At 35.9% G+C, this 27345-nt stretch overlaps 1 protein-coding gene across 1 annotated transcript in view; it reads right to left on the bottom strand.

Moving 5' to 3' along the window:
- Positions 1–27345, bottom strand: part of LOC132560386 (microtubule-actin cross-linking factor 1, isoforms 1/2/3/4/5-like) — a 187727-nt gene that overhangs the window by 150003 nt on the left and 10379 nt on the right. The window lies entirely within an intron of this gene.

The following is a 27345-nucleotide window of genomic DNA, read 5'->3' as shown; positions in this document are numbered from 1 at the left end:
GAATACAGTATATATTTACAAGTTTCACTGACACACCTTTTATATCATTAGCTTACAGGTGACCCTCAGTTGTAAACATGTCTCCTACTACATATCTCCAGGTAATGCTGTGCAGGTTAGCCTCTTTAAACAATATTCTAAATGTTTTGAAAAAGAAATTCTATCAATCATAGTCTAAATCAAAACTTTAACTTTCTATTTCAGTTGAAATTCTAGGAAACTTGCCAGGTCTGGTAACAAACCATTCACAAAGCAGACAGAGCATTAAATAAATAAAGGAGTTTCATCTCGGCTGAAATTTCCAGCTAAGAGAAAAAGTATTCAATAAAATCATATTACAATGCCAGTTTTGTTCGGCTGTTATCAGTCTAATCCTTTGTAAAGAAATACTTAGAAGACTAGTAAGAATGAGAAAGCAGGGCCTCTCATAAAAGTTGATAATTCAGTGAGGCTTAAAAAACATGTGGATTTATTCAAAAGTGGTATAGTAAAACAAAAATTCAAATCTAATTTGTAAATTAATAAATAAAACTAAAATTGTAAAGTTACCCAAGACTTGAAATACTACCTGTGCTTCACCATATCTATCAATAGAATATCAGGAGTGTTACCTTGGAATGTGGAATGAAAATGAGATTCAATTAAAGAGCAAAAAGAAAATTAAATGTAAACAGTACAAACCGGATCATTGACTAGTATGGTCGTTCTACCTATCCTGGCTTGTTTACATATCGATGTAAAAAAAAAATCGACTCAATTTGTCGCAGACAATTTGAATAATTGACCTATTCAGTGATGCAATTTAAAACTTCTCACCTCTATAAATCACTTTTTAAAGAGGCACCGATAGAAAATCACCCGACAGGAGCTATACAGACAGGAGCTATACAGTGACCAAAAAGTAGACTGACACTTGAACTGTAAGCTACAGGCTGAACCAAACCCCAATGCTCCTAGTTTAATGGCAATGGTTTAAGCTCCTGCTATCAGAGTTTCATGGAAAAAACAAAGTTTGAAACAGGGAAGAAATTTTCGTTTTATAATTATAAGCTCACAACTACTAAAGACTACCTCTAGTACAAGCAGGATGGTCAGAGATTCATCAAAACAGATTAAAAAGGCAAACAAACTTGCACCTGACACCTCTGTTAATAGAGAGGATTATAAAAGGGACATAACTCTGGAAAAATCATCAAAATGAGTAATTAATGGTGTAGGAGATAGGTTAACTGTAATGACTGACATATATTTTAAGAATTAAACAAAATTCCCAGGAAATTATATCATATTTCATATTTCTAACTTTCTACGCCATGGGATGGCTACTTTGACTGCAATGAAATAAAATGTGCTAATCATGCTACGCAGACAGCTAAATATGGACTTAAATCTTAGAAACATCTCTCAAATATTTATTTCATACCACAGGTAAAAGTGTTTACGTTTATCGACACAGACCTGAATCAAACTGTCACCTCATGATACACTGGCTAAATATCAAGTTTTTCCTCAGTGAATTAATTTTTCTGCATACCTTATTTCAATGGTTGTATTTATAAACAGCAAGCTGCTTATGTGTAAAAACCAGATAAAACTGTCTTTTTCATAACCCAATGCCTTTTTATTCAGAAAGATTTTCATTGAAAAGTATATTTCATAACATTTTCTTTATACATACTTAGATACTACAATTCCTTAAATACTATCTGGGTATTTCAATTACTTAAGGAAATATTAAGTCACTAAACATTCAATAAATATATATAGTTACAACTAAGTCTAAATAGGGCATTCAAAGATGGTCTTATTAAAATTCTAAAAACCTCTGATAATTAAGGCTACTATCATCAACACATCAAAAAATCTATCATTTTTTTCAATCTTCTTATAGAGATTGCACAGTTCACTAAAACAATATAACATCATTATTTTAAAACAAACCTTACTTTGTCATGGTTACAGTATTACATTGTGACACATGTATACACTCATTAAATATAGTGTTCAGGAACTCGCATCCTATAACGTACCAACTAGTCACATGTACGTTAGCTTGGCATATAACATAGAAATAAAATCTCCAATACTTAAAAACCAAACATTACTTATAATGAGATAGAAAAAAAAAACCTTCCTTAAAGTGTTAAATGGGTTTTGAAAATGTAATATTTGAAATAATCATAATAATTGATAATTATGTTTCTGGTTATTACAATGATAAACTGGTCATAAATTACATACAGACTAACAAGGCTTTGTTTTGAGATTAAGTAGGGGTTGCTCAAGGTGAGAACATGTGACAAGCCTTTTACTGCTGCACAGTAATACAGCTGTGAAATAGGCGGCTACAGACACAGGAAGATTATACTATCTGTAACATCTTTATGTACACTTAATCAGCATGACTAGTATTGGTGTGTACAGAAAAATTACAATTCACTTAAACAAAATGGTGTCTTTTGAGAGCAGGGTCCGATAATTCGTTACTGTTGATAAAAGAGATAATGACAGTAGTGATATATTTCCCAAGAACTTCCAAGGTTTTCAGTGCCAGTTTCTATCAAACTTCCTGGTGATGTTTTTAACCTAAGAGTGTAAAGTAGAATGATGTCCCACTAATATGCTGTATATTCCACTTAAGGTTCAAACTACAGTAATCTGTTACTGTACATCTGACTGTGAGAGAATTACACAGGAATGTGGAGGACCACAGTGATTATCGTGGGTTTTCTGTTGACATTGTTAGTCACACAGGGACAGTACAATCATCTCCCACCAGGAAGGACAGTTAGCCAGTGTTTATCCAAATATTTACTTTCTGTTTGACCTCAAATCAACATTGTTTCAATAGCCCCTCCCTGTCTAGTTGTACATGTCAGGGTTTGGAAGACCTGGTCAGTACATATATATCTATACCTACATTGTAAAATATAATGAAATGTCTGATAGATACACAGATAAAAGTCTACATCGTTACACACACTAGTGATTATAGGTATTTCAAAGGTGACTGACCACCTCCAGCCAAGACAATCCAGTGTGCTCTTAAACACTTGTGAGAAACTAAACCTGGTGATAATTGGGGCTACTGTACTTTTTACAATGTGTTATGACGGTGGGTACACAATATAACCCATTAGAAGTTATTCAAGATAACCTTATATTACTGATACTTGGGGCTATTATATCTAAGTGATTCAGAATAGTTCCTCGGCCTTAATACATCACCTGTGAGGTTAAACTACAAAATACAACCTGGCTGTATAAACTGTGAAATGTCTACAATACATGTATACTGTTCAATCACCCAGGACCCTGTATTACCGATGTCTTTACCAGTATCTAGTACTAATTGTTTATTATTTTGCCACGGAGTACAGAGTTATTAATATATGTAACTAATTATCTCCTCCCATTTGTAACATTACACAGACAACTTTAATTGGCTGTCAATTTCTGGCTGCTAATAGCCTCTAGACATTAGAGAGATAAGATGTGATGAGGGCTCAGATGAAATCTGCTATCATCAACACATCATCTGTAAGTGCTACACATATACATCTGTCAGAACAGCGACATATAGTGTATATTTATACTTAACATTGCATAACGTCTATTTCTTAGTCATGTAAAGCTATATCTATATACAACTACAAGTGTGACATGTCTATATACCACTACAAGTGTGACATGTCTATATACCACTACAAGTGTGACATGTCTATATACCACTACAAGTGTGACATGTCTATATACCACTACAAGACATGTCTATATACCACTACAAGTGTGACATGTCTATATACCTCTACAAGTGTGACATGTCTATATACCACTACAAGTGTGACATGTCTATATACCACTACAAGTGTGACATGTCTATATACCACTACAAGTGTGACATGTCTATATACCACTACAAGTGTGACATGTCTATATACCACTACAAGTGTGACATGTCTATATACCACTACCAGTGTGACATGTCTATATACCACTACAAGTGTGACATGTCTATATACCACTACAAGTGTGACATGTCTATATACCACTACCAGTGTGATATGTCTCTATACCAATGTGACATGTCTATATACCACTATAAGTGTGACATGTCTATATACCACTACAAGTGTGACATGTCTATATACCACTACCAGTGTGATATGTCTATATACCACTACCAATGGGACATGTCTATATACAACTATAAGTATGACATGTCTATATACCACTATAAGTGTGACATGTCTATATACCACTACAAGTGTGACATGTCTATATACCACTACCAATGTGACATGTCTATATATCACTACCAATGGAACATGTCTATATACCACTACCAATGAGACATGTCTATATACCACTACCAATGGGACATGTCTATATACCACTACAAGTGAGACATGTCTATATACCACTACCAGTGAGACATGTCTATATACCACTACCAGTGAGACTTGTCTATATACCACTACCAGTGAGACATGTCTATATACCACTACCAGTGAGACATGTCTATATACCACTACCAATGTGACATGTCTATATACCACTTCCAGTGAGACATGTCTATATACCACTACCAGTGCGACAGTCATCATTTGTTGAATGATCCACTGTAAATGGCTAGAATTATCGTTTCATTTTATTCCAGACAGTTTCAAAAGTCAAACATAATTACATAAACACATTTATTATGGTACACTACAGACAAATAAATCACTCTAGAACACACAATCCCCAAATGACATCAACTCAATAATATGCAAATATCACACTTTTTATTTCCAATGCCTTTTAAAACAAAAATCAACAAAATAACTTAAATGTCACAGGTGTGACTGACAGGAAAATTGTGTAAGTTTTACATATTGTATTTCAAAAAAAAAGTTTTGAGAAAAAAACTTGCAATGACACTTTAAGTATATTTATAGACCTATATACTAAGCAGTAATACTTTATTACAACCATTCAGACCTTCCCTACTGATGAATATCACTCTCAACCTCTCAAATATATCTATACATCTATAATAAAACCAAAATTGTATGTATATGTCTGAGGAAATGGAAGTACTCTTTTGTACAACTATATCTATATATATATTCCTCATACAGGTGTGCTCTATAGAGACAGAGGCAATGAAAACCACAAGAGGAAGCCAACACAACTGGATCTCACAACAAAAACATTTTGCTGAATCATCAACTGATACAGCAATAAATAAAATATATCTGTGACCAACGTCAGTGCTTCTAGACTACATAACAAAATAACAGTTTTGGTTCACCATTGAAAACATATTCATATTTCACATGAAGGTGAATATATCTTTTAAGCAACAAATTTTTCTTAAAAGATTTTCACATATTTTTCCCAAAATTTACACAAATCTGGGGTTGTTTTGTACTTTAATCCTACACTGAACAGCCAGCCCAGTCTGTTAAGCATGCCCCACCTAAGTCTATCTTTCAAAATCAGTGATGTGCAAAAATGTAAAAGAACATACAGGTATACTGAGCAAATATAAAATATCTGACCGGTTGAAATGTATTTTCATGCTGATAAAAGTGATCCTCACAAGAGTCTATACTCAATCTGGATATATAGAATATAAATATATTCTTTTCTAATGTATATATAGGTAAGCCAAAGCATCATATTACCCAACATGCTCTCTTTATGTCAACTTTCAATATTGTCAATATTTTTTTTTTTCTTTTTCAATAAACTTCAATATTTTTATATCAATTTATTTCTGATTTTCTTAATTCCTCTAAAAAATTAAGCAACAATAAATTTTTATTTTGTTTTTTTATTATTACTAACACAATATATAACAATTCTGAACTAAATTCTGAAGAGAAATCCTAAAACTAACCATACAGGGCATTAAAACTCTGGGACTTTTATATAAACATACAAGATTAGATTTGGTTCAAATAACTTCAATAGAAAAGGAAATGTTGGTATCCCTAAAGGTCAAATTTATGAAAGAAATTTCCCACTGTCATAAATCGCAAGTGTACACAAACATGTGTCCACATCACATATCATATAAATAGCCACATCCACGGTTCAAATCTCACAAGTGAATAAAGCCACATAACAGATTTATAAATCATATCCTGAATGTATGTAGCTGGCCCACACATACTGAAAGCTTATATTTAGAAATCCTTTTAGCAATTAAATGGTCTGCAAACAAATAAATACATAAATAACTTGGCAGGCGATAATTGACAAGTCACTATTACGTTGTTATATGCTGTGAGTTCAATCTGTGGCCATTTAAGAAGGCCAATTAACTTTTCTGCCATGGCAAACATCCATATTTAACCAATTTGTAAGTCTCTTTGTGACTTTAAATTAATCAAATTTGAAGAATCGCAATCATTTAACATTTCTGATTGTGTAAGGCTTATCCTCGCAAACCTCTGAGTGTACAAAAGTCAAAGACTTTGACAAAATAAACTGGCATCGACTTAATGACCTCTGACCTTTGTAGACACAGCTAAACACACTATAATCTATGCGAATGAACTATCAATACCTGACTTGTATTAATTCATTCATACTTTATATACACACTTATAGGAGTGCTGAATTTCAATACAATACTTTCCAAACGTTTCAAAATTATCAATATAAGTACCAAACTTCATTTGGTAGTGATTTCCACAACATAACAGTTATACTACTGAAGCACACTGAATTTTCCTTAGCCCTGCTGTTATTCACTATTGCTTAAGTGTCAAATGAAAGTTGATATCTTCATCTATGGAAAACATATTTCTATCTTGGACACGACAGTAAAAGACGTACCTTGTCCACAATTATAGGGCAATAACAATAGGACCTCACATTACAATAAGGAGTCCCTATATACCTATCAGTTGTAACAAATCACAGGTAAGTGATTTATCACAGGTAAATGTTATACATTAGTGCTCGACCAACAGTACCAGCCAGTCACAGATATCTGGCATATAACAGTCAATGATTGCACCTATCCAGACATACAAACACCTCCTGACCAGGATCAAACATGTATGCGACACAGAACTGATGCATCAATGACAGGTATGCTGTGTAATATCAGTAGATGGATGACATTTAGTGGCTTTAGGTCAATCATCGGAAAGGGCCAAGAAAATAAAACATACTTTGGACCAACCCTGATACTTATGGTGGAACATAGTGTCTCATTCATACATCACTACAGATGTCCCCTTAGTGTCATATTTGACTCCTACAGCAATCCAGACCTATATCTATTTAGGGTAGATACTGAAGGTCAAGGCTGACACTTGTTAAGCCTTTTGTGCCTCTGTGATTAAAAATCAATTAGAGTACAGGGTCCATTTCACATGTCATATTTCACAAGGCGACCCTAACAAGTAAATACCAGCTCTAAATCCTTACTCGCTGTCCTAGAATTTTTCAGGAAGGTTTATATAGAATACATTTGGTTACCTCAGGATATGGGAAACAACAGTAATTCAACGTCAATATTTTTTTTGTCTTCTATTATTTTGTCAAAATCTGTTCAACTGACAAAAGGACACATCACTACTAAATACAGTACTTCGTATACTACTGCACCACAGTGACGAAACTGTCAGATATCTGAAGTGATTTTCCCATGATAATTAATGCTTCTACTTTTCACCTTATAGAAGAATATGGCATGCAAGATCTCCATTTCCTTTCAAAAAAGTTGACAAGACAGACAAATTTGATGGACATCTTTAAACACTAATGCCTGCAAGGTCATATCCTCCAAGTTTTTCTGTCTTGGTAATTTGCTTTCTCTTGCTTGTAACAACACCTGGCTAAATTATCAGGAATGCATCACTGTGTCGTTGATATTGCCAGTAGTAACATATCACCGTAGGAACAGTGATAAATGGCCAGTAATGATGCAGTAATGGATGTCGTCTATAGATCACAGTTACCAGGCCGTAACACCACCAGTCTATAACATGTATGTAATAGATAATGACAGATGATGTACTTCATATTCCACAAATTGACCCCCAGCAAGCTCAACACAACCTGAAGTAATTAACCCCCCCAAAAAACATACACAAATCTCATTTAAAATTAAGGGGTCAATTATATTTGGTTTCCCCTGACACCGGGACCCTATTGGCTTCTCCTTACATGCATATATATATATATATATGCAAAAAGCCAGCTGCAAAATCTGCCAAAATATGTAAACAAGGGGAGATAAGAATAGCATGATTTAGATAGCATCTGGAGACTCTGTAACAGATGGGTTATTGGGTGGGCAACACCACTATCAAGCAGTAGGACATTATGTAGATATGTCTGTAATTGAAATGTAATTTAACAATTTCAGATAGCCAAATTGAATCAGTGATAAAAGTTGGCAAGTAAATCACTCTCTAATTCCACAACTCAAATTTCCCACCCTCCTCCTTAATAAAGCCTTCTTCCTCTACACCTTGAAAAACAATGGCAGAAAGGGTGTTTCTCCACTTAGTCAGGGTGTGTTTTCTGTTGTAACCATGGCTAATGTCAAACGGAGTAAAAAGTTCTGGCTCTCCCAGATGTTTTGCATTATTACACAAGACTATCTACAGCTATTAGGGGTGTCATGCTTTCAAGTGAGCCAAAATACCCCTGAGAATAGACATAATTGTCACATTTTAGCCTCAACTGTTGCTTAATTTACTACAACACGTCCCTACAGCACATGCAAGTGTGACATGCAATGGCGTGTATCTCACTGTAGTAGGGAAGTTACACACAAGATGAACTGTAATCTGCTGTAAACCCTGATAAGACCGTTGAGTTTTCAGACAAACAGCCTGAATTCTTTAACATCGTGACAATAATCAGCGATAACATAGCTTTTTGCTCTTTATATTACACAACATAAGATGTTTTCGGCAATTTTTTCTCTTAATTAATGCAACAATATGTTTTCCATCACTTCAAATTTTATATTTTGAAAAATTCTCTTATCACACTGTGGATAAACAAAAAGTCACATTGAATTAATGTTAAAAGAAATCTTTCGATCTATCAGCTATGAGAAAAATTACAAAAATTCTCAAAAAGTTTTTAAAAAAAATTCACAAGGCACAGGATACTGCAACTTTAGTCAACTGATCATTAATCAATACTATCACAATATGATGTGTCTTTTTATCTTCCGTGCACTAAACGAACATCCTGTGTTTATGAGTTGCCTGGCTGTAGGCTTGATGGCTCTGTCAGGCTGTTGCACATGGACCATCTATCTTAACACTTACCTATCAGTCTTTCTTCCTTTCTATCATGGGTTTTCTAAAACTATATTACACTGTTTAAATTAATGTCAAGATAGTATCCTGGGTAAGGGTGAGTTTGATTTCATCAAACATTGCACCGTGAAGTTCCATTATTTCACTACAAATTACTGACGTTGGGCATGCCAGAGCCTCTACACTTCAACTTGATTCAGTCAAAGCAAAATATGTCCTGTTAGCTATCCTCAAGACATTGTTTCATCAAATCAACGTTAGATTATTTAAAATGTTCATGACAGAATCTAAATATTTATGATAGCTTTAATCTAGACAGGTGTACTTTTCACAACTTTCTGAGTGAAAGTTTGCACCTAATGTGACCAAAGTAATATTTGTGTGAATGACCAAAATGATTAAAATCTCATCTCTTTAAGTCACATTTTGTGGCAACACAAAATTAAATATTGTACAGTTTTTTATACGATCTTTTCTATCAAACATTAGGTAAACATTGCAGAGCCATGAAAACAATAAAATGTCAATTCTACATGAAGTTTAAATCAATATATTCTATTCAAACTAGTATAGAGAGGTTTTTAACAGATAACCTTTCAGATACAGATAGCGTACTGTGTAGAAAACGATATAGCCATGTATTGTCTGAGGTACAAGTGTAATGAAAAGAGGAAGTTAACATCAGCACCAATCACAGGTCACCACACCTCTGATCCTGCACCATACAAACATAGCATCATTCACCATAATTTACTTGGAAGCAGACTCCATACTCATCCAAAAAATGCAAATTCAAAGACATTTACTGTAGCAGAACCCATAACTCACTCACTCGTACATAGACTTAGAGAGGTTTTACAACAGTTTTATGCTTCACTGTACTCCCCTCTGCAATATTCACTCCCACATCTTCCATACTCTCCTCCATAATATTCACTTACACCCCTAATTTACTCTCCTCCATAATATTCACTCCCACACCTAATGTACTCTCCTCCATAATATTCACTCCCACCCCTAATGTTCTCTCCTCCATAATATTCACTCCCACACCTAATGTTCTCTCCTCCATAATATTCACTCCCATCCCTAATGTACTCTCCTCCATAATATTCACTCCCACCCCTAATGTACTCTCCTCCATAATATTCACTCCCACCCCTAATGTACTCTCCTCCATAATATTCACTCCCACACCTAATGTACTCTCCTCCATAATATTCACTCCTACACCTAATGTACTCTCCTCCATAATATTCACTCCCACACCTAATGTACTCTCCTCCATAATATTCACTCCCATCCCTAATGTACTCTCCTCCATAATATTCACTCCCATCCCTAATGTACTCTCCTCCATAATATTCACTCCCACAACTAATGTACTCTCCTCCATAATATTCACTCCCACCCCTAATGTACTCTCCTCCATAATATTCACTCCCACACCTAATGTACTCTCCTCCATAATATTCACTCCCACACCTAATGTACTCTCCTCCATAATATTCACTCCCACACCTAATGTACTCTCCTCCATAATATTCACTCCCATCCCTAATGTTCTCTCCTCCATAATATTCACTCCCACACCTAATGTACTCTCCTCCATAATATTCACTCCCACACCTAATGTACTCTCCTCCATAATATTCACTCCCATCCCTAATGTACTCTCCTCCATAATATTCACTCCCATCCCTAATGTACTCTCCTCCATAATATTCACTCCCACACCTAATGTACTCTCCTCCATAATATTCACTCCCACACCTAGTAATTTCTCCCTATGATCGGTTACTCAATATTTCAGCCCACTTCTAGACATTCAACCACAGTGTCCACAAATTTTCTCCTTATGGTTCTCAATAATTCACTTTCACACTGGTTATTTCATCCAATCACTCAGACATTCAGTGTCCTCAATTATTTGACCCCATACTCACTATAGTGTCCTCAACAATTCAATCCCAGGTTTGGAAATTTCACTCTAATGCTGTCATTAATTCAACCCGACACTAAGACATACACCAGAGTACCCAAAAGCATTCAACCCCACCATGGTATATTCATCACAATATAGTCATTAGTTCCCTCCCAGATTTATACATTTCACTATGTTTTACAATACACGATGATTCACTCTGGGCTTACACCAGTAATTATCCATTAAACATATAAAATTTCAAATCCTTCATCGATGATGTTCCTCAAGAACATTACATAAATAAGTTATATGGATTCAATACATAAATATATGTATTTATGTCTCAACATATTTTTTCACTGACCATCCCAGCAAGTTGGCAGAAAAGATGGGGGATTGTTCTATATTCAACGTTAGAAGACAACACCCTCGTATAACAGCACAAGGACCGACTTAACACTTAAGTACCAAGACTAAAAACCAAGACTACTCATATATGGTACCACCAGTTACAATACTTAGTGTCAGACGCAAAAAAAAAAAATGCAAACGAAAAAAAACAAATCAAGGAAAAATCAATTGCATACAGCAGTGCTACATGTGTGTGTGGCAGTCTACAATATCCCCAATACACCCACAGGCTGTTGTTGTGGAGATCGACTGGAATATTGCAGGGTGACTTTCTTAAACCAACATTACCCCTACCAATTCAAATACCACAGGGTGACCTATTTAGACTAACACTTTGCCTACCATTTCAAACCAATTATGCTACAGTTAATTGCACATATTTTTTTTTACTTTCAAACAGAGATACTGAAAAAATGTCGTTTCATAGTTAGCCTATAATTATAGCGTAAAGATTTACACTGATGTTTCATATCAAGAATCAAAAATACTTTCACTGCAAGTCCCTTAATTACAATAAATACATAGCCAAAGTCACAGACACTTTAACAAACTCTCAGACACTTTACCAAACTCTCAGACACTTTACCAAACTCTCAGACACTTTACCAAACTCTCAGACACTTTACCAAACTCTCAGACACTTTACCAAACTCTCAGACACTTTACCAAACTCTCAGACACTTTACCAAACTCTCAGACACTTTACCAAACTCTCAGACACTTTACCTAATTCTCAGACACTCTACCAAACTCTCAGACACTTTACCTAATTCTCAGACACTTTACCAAACTCTCAGACACTTTACCAAACTCTCAGACACTTTACCAAACTCTCAAACACTTTACCTAATTCTCAGACACTTTACCAAACTCTCAGACACTTTACCTAATTCTCAGACACTTTACCTAATTCTCAGACACTTTACCAAACTCTCAGACACTTTACCTAATTCTCAGACACTTTACCAAACTCTCAGACACTTTACCTAATTCTCAGACACTTTACCAAACTCTCAGACACTTTACCAAACTCTCAGACACTTTACCAAACTCTCAGACACTTTACCAAACTCTCAAACACTTTACCTAATTCTCAGACACTTTACCAAACTCTCAGACACTTTACCAAACTCTCAGACACTTTACCAAACTCTCAGACACTTTACCAAACTCTCAAACACTTTACCTAATTCTCAGACACTTTACCAAACTCTCAGACACTTTACCTAATTCTCAGACACTTTACCAAACTCTCAGACACTTTACCAAACTCTCAGACACTTTACCAAACTCTCAGACACTTTACCAAACTCTCAGACACTTTACCAAACTCTCAGACACTTTACCAAACTCTCAGACACTTTACCTAATTCTCAGACACTTTACCAAACTCTCAGACACTTTACCAAACTCTCAAACACTTTACCTAATTCTCAGACACTTTACCAAACTCTCAGACACTTTACCAAACTCTCAGACACTTTACCAAACTCTCAGACACTTTACCAAACTCTCAAACACTTTACCAAACGCTGAGTAAAAGACGAAGGCATGAAGATTCATTGATCTATCTTGTAATCCTTTGTTACAGATTAACAAAGAATCATATTAATGAAGATTAATTCATCAATATTACACTTGATTCTATGGTTACCTGAACAACAGCTGTTACAACTCAATTGAAGGCAGGAGTTTAAATAGTGTTGTACTTACAAAGTGTCTATATATACACCTAGTTCACCCTTTACCCTGTCACTTGTACCCTCTTCAAAATCTTACAGCAGGTGTTCAATAACTAAATGTTTTATAAAGAAAACTGTTATTTCAACACTACATCCATCATAAAGTTACTATGTGAACCCTCATTTCCTATCAACTACTCTTTCTGGCCTGTCAGTGTCTGCTACACCTCTAGGCTTGATTGTCAAATTTACCTCAGGAGTGGTGGGGGTAGGAGATTGGGAATGTTGGGGGGATCAGTTACAATAAAAATAATTTCTAATGTTAGCTGCAACATGCCTCTCTTTTAAGGTAAGCTAATTATAGAAAGACATATGCTACATAATCTCTTTACCAAGGACTTTACAAACAATGACCTTGTGTATTTCAGATGACAGGCACTAACATCTGCAGGCCGCACCACTTGTTAAGTAGGAACAGTCAAAAAAGATTAATTACTGTACCTGGTAATCTGTTTCCTGTGCAAAGAATTTATTTTTTTACATGAAATTATAATAAAATGGTGGGAAATTGTCACCTTTTATAATTGCCAACAACTATAATTAGATTTATTTTTACCTGTGTGATATATACAGGTGTAGGTATGATAAATTTTATACAACCTGAATACCTGTTTAGAGAAAATCATTACACAATACAGGCTCATGTTCATAAGCTTTACTTTATCATAACAGGACATGAAAAAACTACAAAAGTTGAAAGCTTGGGAGATATTTCTTCAATGAAAATTTAATTCATTTTTATGATTTCACACAACAAATGTAAAAAGAATTCCAGGTCATCATCATCATCATCCTTTATTCCATCTTCTTAATCTACCTCTAAATCATTCCAAACTCTATATTGTTAATATTACCATGCCCATCACTTTTTTCTCCCTTATCTCCATCATTCAACTTTTCCATATTCCTTTCTCTTCTTCCATTCACTTGTACAATTTCTTAATCACTCCCCTTCTTAAAATTCTCAAAAACAATTTTCTTTATTATTTATCTCTCCATGTTTCTCAATCTCCTTCTCTATGCATCTTTCTACCTCTCTTATCCATCCTCTCTCTTTATCCCTCTCTCTTTATCCCTCTCTCTTTCTCTCAATATTATAGGCTAGTTTCCCTCTCTCTGTCTCTTTCTTGATGCTATCCATCATCTAGCCTTTTATAACCATGATTTTTTAAAAACTTGACTACTCATAAAATGACTCTGTCATCACCGTAGTTCATTCAACCTCCTTGTGTATAATCATCCATGATAACGGTGTTCTGGTGAACCAACGGAACAGTCACCCATAGACCACTCACGTCTCATCAAAACCTTATACAAATCTCGTTTTATTGATTTCTACAAGCTTGTCATTGTGACAGCAAAGAGCACTGGGATTTAATCTTAAATTGGTACTGTATTAGTCAAACAATTCCACTAGACAATGGAAAGATGTTGATATTCATACAGATATATTTACATATGTGTATGAATGGAAAGCTGACAGACACATAAACGGAAATCATTTTCTTTCACAAGATTTATGAATGAAATTACTTTTCTATGAGGAAACACAGAAATGAGCAGGGAAAATGACAGATTAAGTTCAGCTAGTTCCATATCAAAAGACAACAGAGATGAGTATGAAAGGATAACCATATCATTTATACATATTCCAACCTGTAAATTAAACATCATCAAATGGCCCTGCCTTACATTTCAAACCTGAGAACTACTTATATAATACTTTACACTAACTTGTACACATGTACCTATAATTTGACTTGGTCAGTAATAACATTCCACTGAACGTTGTCTATGATCATGACACCCCCATACCTACAGTCTGAAGTCATCCGATAAAAATTCTCATTCCTTGGTATATCTAATAGTGTTTCCCTGTAAGGTTTTAATTTAGAAAGTGCCTAGTTTAGTTGTAGCACCATAAGGACATCAGATTTCTAAGGTTCCCAGTAACATTACACCAAACAGAAATTTACACTCACATCTTTTATTCAGGTCTTATCACAAAATTATCAACCCTATAAAAAAAAACCTACTCTCCCTCAGTCATATTCTTATTAACCAACTACAATATGTTTGTACAGTGGCTGTTGTCATTATAGGGAAGGACAAGGACCACATGTACAATATTTAGTATTTAATTAAACATCTTATGTTAAGATGTCAGGCTAAAGAATCTTAAAAAAACGATAAAACATTCATAAATCCATGTATAGAATTTTCCTAACCACTCCAAATGAAACATCGGTTGTTTACAGTAGAATACCTAAACACGAATTGTCAGTAATAAATGTCAAGCAGGGATTGAAATTTGAATTTCTGCGAACAAAACATCTTATATATTCCTAGCTCCCGATCATACTGAACCTGTATAGGTTACAACATATCTGTGTTTATGATGACACAGGTTAAAGTTGATCATATTTTATGATATCTGAACTTATTTAACTCTGTAAATTTATGTGTAAACTGAGACATTTACCTGTCATTGAATTTAAAGAACATAAAGCATGTACAAATAACATTAGAAAACTCCCCACTCCCATCCCAACCCACCCCACCCCATGCCCAACCCACCACCAACCCACCCCATCCCACGCCCAACCCGCCCTACCCCCAACCCTCACCAAAGACATTTACTTTTCATTAAATTGATAGAACATAAAGCATGTACAAATAACATTAGAAAACTCCCCACTTCCATCCCAACCCACCCCACCCCATGCCCAACCCACCCCCAACCCACCCCATCCCACGCCCAACCCGCCCTACCCCCAACCCTCACCAAAGACATTTACTTTTCATTAAATTGATAGAACATAAAGCATGTACAAATAATATTAGAAAACCCCAACACCATCCCACCCCCGACTTCCATTCCAACCAACCCCATCTCATGCCCAACCTGCCCTACCCCTAGCCCCCAACCCCCACTGCCACTGTGACTGGATTGTTTCCCCATAGAAGTTGCTAAAAGTATTGTATCGTGTTCAAAATACTGCAGCAAACCCCAGTTCTTCCTTCCTGTTGTTATAGTGAGAATCAATGCTAGCCTTAAGTTGGTTTGTAACGACAAAAAAGTTTATCGATGTCTTAGCCATTTAATGCTGAAACTGCAGTTCACATTGGTCCATCTCATTGTCTCTCTGTACCAGATCCTGTACATACAACAGCTCAACCATCAAACATGTCTGATCGTCCTTTGGCACTGGGCCGAATATCCTATTCCTATAGAATGTTTAAGACAACATTTTGCCTCTTTTTTGTTGAAGCTTGAAAGCATCTCAGTACAAACAGTACTGATTTGAATCTGTTTAAAGACCAATAATAATTTTGGTTGAACAACACCACAACGTTCTAGAGAAACTTTGACGGTGAAACAGAACCTTTACATACTTTCAGAGAAGTACCAACATATATGTACAAAGATTCAAATACAAACTTAAAAGTGATAGTTTTCCATGCTGTGTGTTATTGAAAGTAAAATAAAGAGATTATTTGAGCATGAAAAATAGACGTCATGGGAGCAAAAGATGTGACAATGAGAAGGTTTACTTTACAATCAATATGGAATGTCCCAGTGCTGATATAGAATGAACCTTACACAGCTAGGACAACAGAAATTTATTGACATTTATGTACAACCATTCAGAAACAGATCAGAATCATATGCATGCTTCACTTCTGTCTGAACAGCAAAGCGACATTTCACTGTGTGGCTAGTTGTATCCAAGCTCCCGTGTGATTGCTCTGACATTCAAGCATTACTTCGACATTGATGCAACTTTGGTGATACATTGTGATAATGACGTAATGATCAATTCTGCCTGAGTAAGCAGGGATTGTTCAGGCCCTAACTTTCAATTAGTTTAATGTTAAGTAATGTGAAAACCACAAATATTTATTTTCTCATTCCAGTCAATTTTTACACATGTTCCCATCTCAATAAAAATTCATTGCTATCACATCATACAAGACACTATCACTCTACCACTATCACATCATACCAGACACTATCACTCGACCACTATCACATCATACAAGACACTATCACTCTACCACTATCACATCATACAAGACACTATCACTCGACCACTATCACATCATACAAGACACTATCACTCTACCACTATCACATCATACCAGACACCATCACTCTACCACTATCACATCATACAAGACACCATCACTCTACCACTATCACATTACATCATACAAGACACTATCACTCTACCACTATCACATCGTACAAGACACTATCACTCTACCACTATCACATCATACAAGACACTATCACTCTACCACTATCACATCATACAAGACACTATCATTCTACCACTATCACATCATACAAGACACTATCACTCTACCACTATCACATCATACAAGACACTATCATTCTACCACTATCACATCATACAAGACACTATCATTCTACAAATCAAGATAATCAATCAATTTTAATGATTTTTTAACCTGAGAATAATATTGAAACGGTTCACACTTCAAAAACAAGTTTATCTATAAAACTTTTTAGACATTAGTTAACATTTGAGAAGTTTATTGTGTTTAAAAACGTCTTCATTTTCAATCATGTAAATATCCGATTTCAACACAAATAACATCAAGGCAAAGAAATCAAAGAAAGATATAAAAGAATGAATTTCTATAAAAGTCCGTGGTCAGCATAAACTCTCTAATCACAGTAATAATTCTGACATTCTCCTGAAACTGTTTATTGAAAACACAGCTACTGACACACAACATAATAAGATGTGGGAGAATGAAGTCCGTGAGATTGACTGATAGGGACAGACAGTGGACAGCAACAAAAGATGGGAGTCATTCCACGACAAAAGTGTCCCATAAAAGACAGGGATGAATGTTTACAGAACTAAGAATTAACTACAAACAGGTATTTAGGTGTAAGATGAAGGGTTGGTGAATTATGTCTGCTACACAGAGAGGACGTCATGCTGCGACACAAACAAATATATCATAGACCTGGTGGTCAGACCCTCCCAATGAAATCCATCCATCACTCGACCTCATAGCAGGGCTTTATAAAATCACTGGACCTTGGAGGCAGGCCGAGCTTCATTTAACAAAGAAATCTTCATTTGGTTTACAGTCATATCCGATCGTCAATAAAGTGAATTCTTTCTAACTTCAGAAGGTTTACATTTTCATCAACTTCATAAGCTCATCAACTTCATAAGGTTTACATTCCCACCAACTTCATAAGGTTTACATTCTCATTAACTTCATAAGGTTTACATTCTCACCAAATTGAAAGGTTTACATTCTCACCAAATTAAAAGGCTTACATTTTCAAAGTTTAGTTATACCTGAAACTCCACACCTTGATTTGGAACTTGTAATAGATACATTTTGGTAATCAATTCTGTTTATCATGTAATATATAAACCTGGATACTACTAATATCTAACATTAGTTAGTGTAGTGTCATCTTAGAGAAAACACTAATACATTAATCTAATCTAGCTTTATTCATCCTGACCCATTTATTGCCCTCGGTGTAACATTTACCAAGTTTATCGAGGCTCACTTTTGGCAGTGAGATCAAAATTACCCCCAATAGAACATTAATACCTCTACACTCACCCACTAAGTAATTAGCTATAAAATATTTATGAAATTCACAACCTGAGTACACAAATGAACATTGTTTTCTGTATCTTATGTTTTTACTCTAACCAAAGTTCCATGATCAACAAGGATTGTCCAGTAAACATCACATTCTACTACTACTCAACACTGACCACTATTTATGCAGCAGTAAACCGTGTCTTGTAATAAGCCCACCATATACTGATTTGTAAAAATAATAAAACATTGTTTTTTCTATTTTCTGTGATAAGCCCACCCCTTGACTCCATGTTATAAGTAATGTATAGGCCCCTTTGGATTTACTGCACGACTAATAAAGCACCACACCACGTCTTGATCTATTAACGCATGGCCACACCAAATCTAGGTCACTGATGCATGGCCACAAAATCATAGATCTAGGTCAACGATGCATGACAAATAACCAAAATCTACCATATTGTCCTAGCCTTGTCCACTCTGTAGGTTTTCAGAGACATGAAACAGAGACATTATCTACCCGACAATCACCAGTGGGTTACCCATTATCCAACTAATCTCCGACTGGTCAGATTTGATCTTCATTTCCCTTTAGGCCAAAACATGTACTTTTCAGACCTCACATTGTACAGACCATTCTGATGTCATACCACCTGCACCAGATTAGAATGATTGATCTGGGAATTAAATTCTAAGCAGACTTTATCTCTAGGAAAGAACAGGAAACAAAATGTAATATTTTACCAATTTGAATAAAAGATTTGTCAGCTAACAACAGCATCAATCTAACAATTTGACTGAGTTGTGGTTCACAAATAATCATTGTTATCATTCACATCTCATCACCTTATATCTATCTGTGTTTGGGGTGGACTTGGCCGTGACTATGATAATCACGTCCTGTTTAAAGTAGTCAAATCAACAAATATGTTGTGAACAATCCTGGCACCCCCACACACCTTAGCTGCACTTCATCAGACAAACAATTACATAACAAATAACTCAAAAACTAAGTGTAGATTGTCTATTTCAAGAAGTAACCCAACCCTACCACATTACCTTAATACCTGTTATAGGACGATTTCAAATAATTCCTTTTAAGTGTCAAAATACCTTCACAAGCTGGGGTTTAAATATTAGTAACTATGCACTGAATATGCACCCTGCTGTCTGGAATCCTTGTTAGGAATCTGTTATGTTTGACAGATCTGCTGTATGTAATGTGGTACAACATTGTATAGCAGCACCTCTATACAGGTCAGAGAGACATTAACATGCCTTCAGGTGTGCATCCCTTATCTCTAAGCTGTCATGATAATTAGATAATACACAGTCATTACATCACGGAGAGACCATCTCAGCAATCCTCTTCTTGTCTCCTGGCATGTCCACAACTGTATTCATGAGGTAGATCAACAAGGTCGTGAGGTAAATCAACAAGGTCGTTTTGAAATCGACAGGTATAATTAACAAGCCAAATGTACCCACCTGTACATAGTGAGTCACAGCAGATGAGGGGAGATCAGCAAGTGTTGAGCAAAATTCAAATTATCCCACATCCATCTGAATAAAAATTATGCCAATGCACAACATATTTGGGTGTCTCGTTTACCTAAACCGTACAACTTTCCTGATATTTGTAGTGACAAAACAACAGCAAAATCATAAATACCCATTCTCCATAATTAAATTCATCAGTACCCATTCTCACCAATTGAATTCACCAGTACCCAACTTCCAAAATTAAATTCACCAGTACCCACCCTCCACAATTAAATTCACCAGTACCCACCCTCCACAATTAAATTCACCAGTACCCACCCTCCACAATTAAATTCACCAGTACCCACCCTCCACAATTAAATTCACCAGTACCCACCCTCCACAATTAAATTCACCAGTACCCACCCTCCACAATTAAATTCACCAGTACCCACCCTCCACAATTAAATTCACCAGTACCCACCCTCCACAATTAAATTCACCAGTACCCACCCTCCACAATTAAATTCACCAGTACCCACCCTCCACAATTAAATTCACCAGTACCCACCCTCCACAATTAAATTCACCAGTACCCACCCTCCACAATTAAATTCACCAATACCCACCCTCCACAATTAAATTCACCAGTACCCACCCTCCACAATTAAATTCACCAGTACCCACCCTCCACAATTAAATTCACCAGTACCCACCCTCCACAATTAAATTCACCAGTACCCATCCTCCACAATTAAATTCACCAATACCCAACTTCCACCATCAAAGTCACCAGTACCCATTCTCCACAATTAAATTCACCAGTACCCACCCTCCACAATTAAATTCACCAATACCCACCCTCCACAATTAAATTCACCAATACCCATCCTCCACAATTAAATTCACCAGTACCCACCCTCCACAATTAAATTCACCAGTACCCACCCTCCACAATTAAATTCACCAGTACCCACCCTCCACAATTAAATTCACCAATACCCAACTTCCACCATCAAAGTCACCAGTACCCATTCTCCACAATTAAATTCACCAGTACCCACCCTCCACAATTAAATTCACCAGTACCCACCCTCCACAATTAAATTCACCAGTACCCATCCTCCAAAATTAAATTCACCAATACCCAACTTCCACCATCAAAGTCACCAGTACCCATTCTCCACAATTAAATTCACCAGTACCCACCCTCCACAATTAAATTCACCAGTACCCACCCTCCACAATTAAATTCACCAGTACCCATCCTCCAAAATTAAATTCACCAATACCCATCTTCCACCATCAAAGTCACCAGTACCCACCCTCCACCATTAAAATAACACAGCACATATATACTTAAGAAGAATGAAATGTTTAAATAAGTCAGAACTCTTTTAAATTTTTACAAAAATGCATATCACTTATGAGGTTTTCATGCCTTGGATATCATTTACCTCTACCAAATCTTTGATCTGATAAGCTTAACATTATCATACTGAAATGAAAACACAGATCTGAATTGATAGAAATTCTTACCCCTAGTGATGGTGAAGAAATGTTTGTACCTTGACTAAAGCATGTGATCTGGATCATGTAACTTAACGACAATAAATCTAGAATTCTGAAATTTCTGGAAAATTATCCAAGATCGCAAGATAGCAATTGTATAGTCAACATGGTATTATCATCTGAATATTTAGCTACAGAAAGTTTGTGAGAGACCAGACTACAAAATATGCCAAACAAGCAACAGCACCACTCAATGAAAAGAAATTTTCTGATATTTCTTAAAAATAAAATCTATAAAAAAAAAAAATAAATAAGTGTGTAGACCATATGTCTGTTAAAATTAAATCTCCATAACAGAGAACCAAATATCTAGAATCTCACTATACTTTGGTATATATACACTGTATATATTAACAAGGAAATGCAGCAGACCTCTAAAAGTCTATTCACATTATTTAACCATTATCAAGCATCTGTTTTACACTCTGTGAACTGTTACGTAACTTGTAACTTCCTATTTCAGATCAAACTGCCAAACATTAGTAAAAGTGAAGAATTTACAGACACATCTATTATATTCTAGTCATTCCACCATCAATTTTTTCTCAGCCACTTTACTCTCTTGAGATTTTCTGAAACATCCTATCATATTGACAAGAATTGGTTGCCATGGAATATGGTGACTGAAGAAGCCTCAGGATGAATGCGACTAGACAAAATGGCCGAAGGAAGAAAGCATGCACCGAGATCATTAATATTGTAACCAATGTTTTTTTTTACTGATGCAGGAAAACAGGAATTGTTTCACACAAAAAATTGTCTGCATAAACGAAGAATAAAGTTACGTCTCAACTTGAATAAAAGCCAACATGTAAGTAGGAGTTTGGAGGGCCATTCTCGTCTATTCTCAATATTCCAGAGTCTGTAATATGCAGACTACCTTTTCCACTCTCTACATTCCAAGGCCTATAACATCCAGACTACAGCAGCTTGTTAGTATGGCTATCACAACACTTCTGATATAATTACTATACTGATGAGACACATTTCTGAAAATTTGTTTTGAAAGACCAGGAACATCTGATCAAAATACCAACAGGCAATAACCAGCCTTTTACGATAGCCTATCTGTCTTAAAGTAAAAAAAGATACAACAACTTGACAGTAATTTTGGCCAAGTTAAAATAGTCCTTCAAATATTAAGATGTCTGCCAGTAGGGTACAGATTCAGTTAAATGTTAGTTTTACACCAAAAAATGTAAAGATTTTCAGAAAACAACAATTACCCAACACTGAACATAAAATACCATTCTGTAGTGAAATCACATTATTTGATCATATTTCTGGAAAACCACGTTTAAAAATTCCAGTTATATCATATTAATAAGAACAAACACTTGAGCATTACAAAGTCTTCTTTCTGCACTCAAACTCTGACCAATCAGGTGTATATTAAATGGATTATGTACCCGGAAATTGGGCCTTAAAACACACAGATATTGTACTACCCTTATCTGTAAGTTCTGTATCACCATCACCTGTGGACAGGTAGGTTGGTGAGATCACTTGGGTACACACCTTGTCTAAATAATGTTTATTATCAGCAGGTGATGAAGTATGACTCAGTATTCCTTCACTATGTACCCATGTCTACTGTACCTTGTACAGTTTTGTCAGCATGTAAAATCTTCACATTATACATAATGATGTGACAAGTGACCTTGACCTTAACTGCTACTACAAGCTCCACCCTGACCTTGAATGTCATAAAATACTATATACGTATATTGTGCTACACCCCACAATCAAGTACATTGTAATACCACATTTTAATAACACTAGTTATTATTTATCCATAAATGGCAGCCTTTTATAAAACTGTTAGGGTGTGTAACTGGATGAATCATACTTTATACAGGATTTTGATTTCGAACAAACACTTGATTGAAGTCAATGAGCTAAGCCTGTTATCCAATAGGTGCAGGGTAAATCCAACCAGGCAAACATAATTTTAAAAAGAAAATGAAACTATTAAAAAGACTTAAACTCACACTAGAATTACCACATAACCTAGATAGGTCCCTGTCAGTTACTATCTATTAGTATATAATCAGAGTTACACCATATAACTTCTTCAGCTGAATGTCCTATGAAACAATATCAACACAATCCAGTACGGAGAAAATACCAATGTTTGAATTTCAATCTAAAATGTCTCCTTCCCATTTCCTATTTGTGATCTTTTGAAAGCAGCTAGCACCAAGGTTTGGGGTTGGAAGAGAAGGGTGGGGGGGGAGGGGTAGAAATTCTAGGAGGGTGGGGGAGAGATTCTAGTGTGTGGGGGGGGGGGGGGAGAGATTATATACAAACCTAATTTTTTTAATATATCTACAGAACAAAAGTGAAATCAATCTGGCCTATATATAAAAAATATATTGTATAATTTATAGAGTCTATCTCACACACGATTCCAAGCCAAAGAAAGTTGGAAACAAATCAATCTATGTGTTCAGTATACACCTATATACAATTATACTTGAGCAAGCCAAGTTACACCCTCTACTAAGACATGAGTAAGTCTATCAACGCCCTGTCTCAATGAGTATCAGGTTGCCATATTATTGTCAGCAGCCACATTTATCATTCCTTCTTCTCCTGTTCAATTAGTCTAATCAGATATCAAAAATTAGTCCATTATCATGAAATCAAAATAACTAATGGTTATATCTGTTCATCAAATACATCTGTCTATACCCAGGCACAGAAACAATATATATGTAAACTTTTTTCTTCATCCTCATCCCACATCTTCCTTGTACTAATATCACCCAGCAGTCAGTCCCCAACCTGTCCACACACACATACAATGCTGTCCTCACTTCCACTATCACCCTGCAGTCAGTCTCCAACCTGTCCACACACATACACTGCTGTCCTCTACCACAATCACCCAGCAGCCAGTCCCCAACCTGTCCACACAAACATACACTGCTCTCCTCGACCACTATCACCCAGCAGCCAGTCCTCAACCTGTACACAAACATACACTGCTGTCCTCTACCACTATCACCCAACAGCTAACCCCTTCAACCTGTCCCACTATCATCCAACAGCTAACCCCTTCAACCTGTCCCACTATCATCCAACAGCTAAACCTTCAACCTGTCCCACTATCACCCAACAGCTAACCCCTTCAACCTGTCCCACTATCACCCAACAGCTAACCCCTTCAACCTGCCCCACTATCACCCAACAGCTAACCCCTTCAACCTGAAGACACACACACACCACTGTCCTCTACCATTACACCCTAAAGCCAACCCCTTCAAACTGTAGATACACACACAAACACATACACTGCAATACTTTACCACTATCACCCTATAGCTTGCCCCTTCAACTTGTCCACACACACACACAAATAAACTGCTGTCCTCCAATCTACATAATCCAAGTAAACCTGATTTGAGAAACCTCTAAATCCAGTTCTATAACAGTACTTTACTGATCTGTGTGTACACCACTTAGGATTCAGTTAAATTATCTGTGAACGACTTTACAAAATAAACTCTGAATGATAAGGCTATTGGTTCTTTCACCTACCAGTATGTGGTACTAAGGTCTAATGTTGGACTGATAAACAGTTGGCTACCATCCTAATCAAGTTCTATTAGGACTGGACCATATGTTTTTCTCTTCTCATTGAACCATGACCATTCCATATCATGTTTCCAGTTAATCAGGCAAAAAATTGATATTTCTGTATTTCTTTTTTTTTTTTTTGGCCTAGAAATTATAATGAAAAATTCAATTCAACAAACAGCAAACCAGATATGTCCAGCTACATATCGCACAAAGGTTTTTTAATCTAAGATACTAACACCTTTGCCTGGGTCAGAAGACCAGAAAGTATCCTGGACATAAGGTTTAATGTTAGGTACTAACACCTTTGCCTGGGTCTGAAGACCAGAAAGTATCCTGGACATAAGGTTTAATGTTAGGTACTAACACCTTTGCCTGGGTCAGAAGACAAGAAAGTAACCTGGACATAAGGTTTAATGTTAGGTACTAACACCTTTGCCTGGGTCTGAAGACCAGGATGTGTTTAGGATTCGTGGTTTATCAATCGAACCACATACTGACCAAACTGTACAAGAATGTACTACAAATGAGATCAGAGCAATGTTGATCTGCATGACAAAATCTGGGTTGAAGTATATAGGCCTGATATCAATTAATGATCAGTCATACTAATTAAAACTGTATAATGATTAAGTTATCTCTATCTGTGAACCCAGACATTGTGGGCTATTTATAGTGACACTAATTAGGCAACGTTTTATAAGCAGTCACTTGTACAATCTCAATGTCCTATTATTTAAAGTCTCCCTAGATTTATTTTCAGATCATCATGAATTAGCCTTTCACACTTCGCTAACACTTGTTTATCATTATGATACACAATAAATATACTGTAACACACCACAAACATCAAAACGCTGATATATATACCAAAGAAATAATTTCAACAGTTTAATTGGTTTTGTTATTGAGCTAACAAGGCGTCTACATATGTTTTGTACTTGGCTCGGTGTTTTGGCCCAGTAAAGAGTATCGAATATGTCGACCAGCTGTTGTACCAGTGTAGATCAATATAAAAATAATTTACAAGGACAGATGTATGTTTCTGTCTACAAACAACATATGCTTTCCGGGAAATCCCTCTGGCACTTGAGAGTTGGCACTTTCAAATGTAGGATGATTCCAACCCTCTGATATCCAGGACATATTAGTGACTTACAGATTGAGACAAAACGCATATATAAATCAGCTATTCATTTCTCACCAATATACAACAAACGGTCGACAAGACCGATAAGAAACTAAAATAACAACATTTCAGAACGTAGACACCTAGTTTTAGAATACAGTGCTGGCAAAGAAATTATCCCAACTATAAGAAACAAAAACTATATTTTATAAAGGGTGTTGTTTTGTCACTAGAAAATTTTGTGATTTTGTGTGAACCAATTCTAGCCACGTCACATTTTCACCATTTACAAGCCACACCAATCATTATGTAGTGTAACTTTTTCTCAATTAAAATTAGCTTATTTCTCATGCAATATTTCTGCGAAAAAACTGAAAAATTTACACTGGCCAAAAAATAAGTTTTACAGGAGCATGTAGCATTGTGTCTGCAGGAAGTGGGTTTGTGTGGTAAACGCCCCTGAACACTAGACGAGTGGACCTTGTGTCATCAGAGGTGGGGACGCAGGCCATCCCTTCATGTCTAACAAACACCAACTTTGTACATGGAGGTAGACATTAAACCAGTAACATACCAAACAAACAACCACAGCAACAAAAAACATGG

This window comes from Ylistrum balloti, unplaced genomic scaffold (genome assembly GCF_031769215.1).
Source record: "Ylistrum balloti isolate Yb309-2 unplaced genomic scaffold, AGI_CSIRO_Ybal_v1 Utg369668, whole genome shotgun sequence".
NCBI classification, from domain to species: Eukaryota; Metazoa; Mollusca; class Bivalvia; order Pectinida; family Pectinidae; genus Ylistrum; species Ylistrum balloti.
The sequence above is the reverse complement of the archived record's forward strand: the minus strand, read 5'-3'. Positions and strand labels throughout refer to the sequence as shown.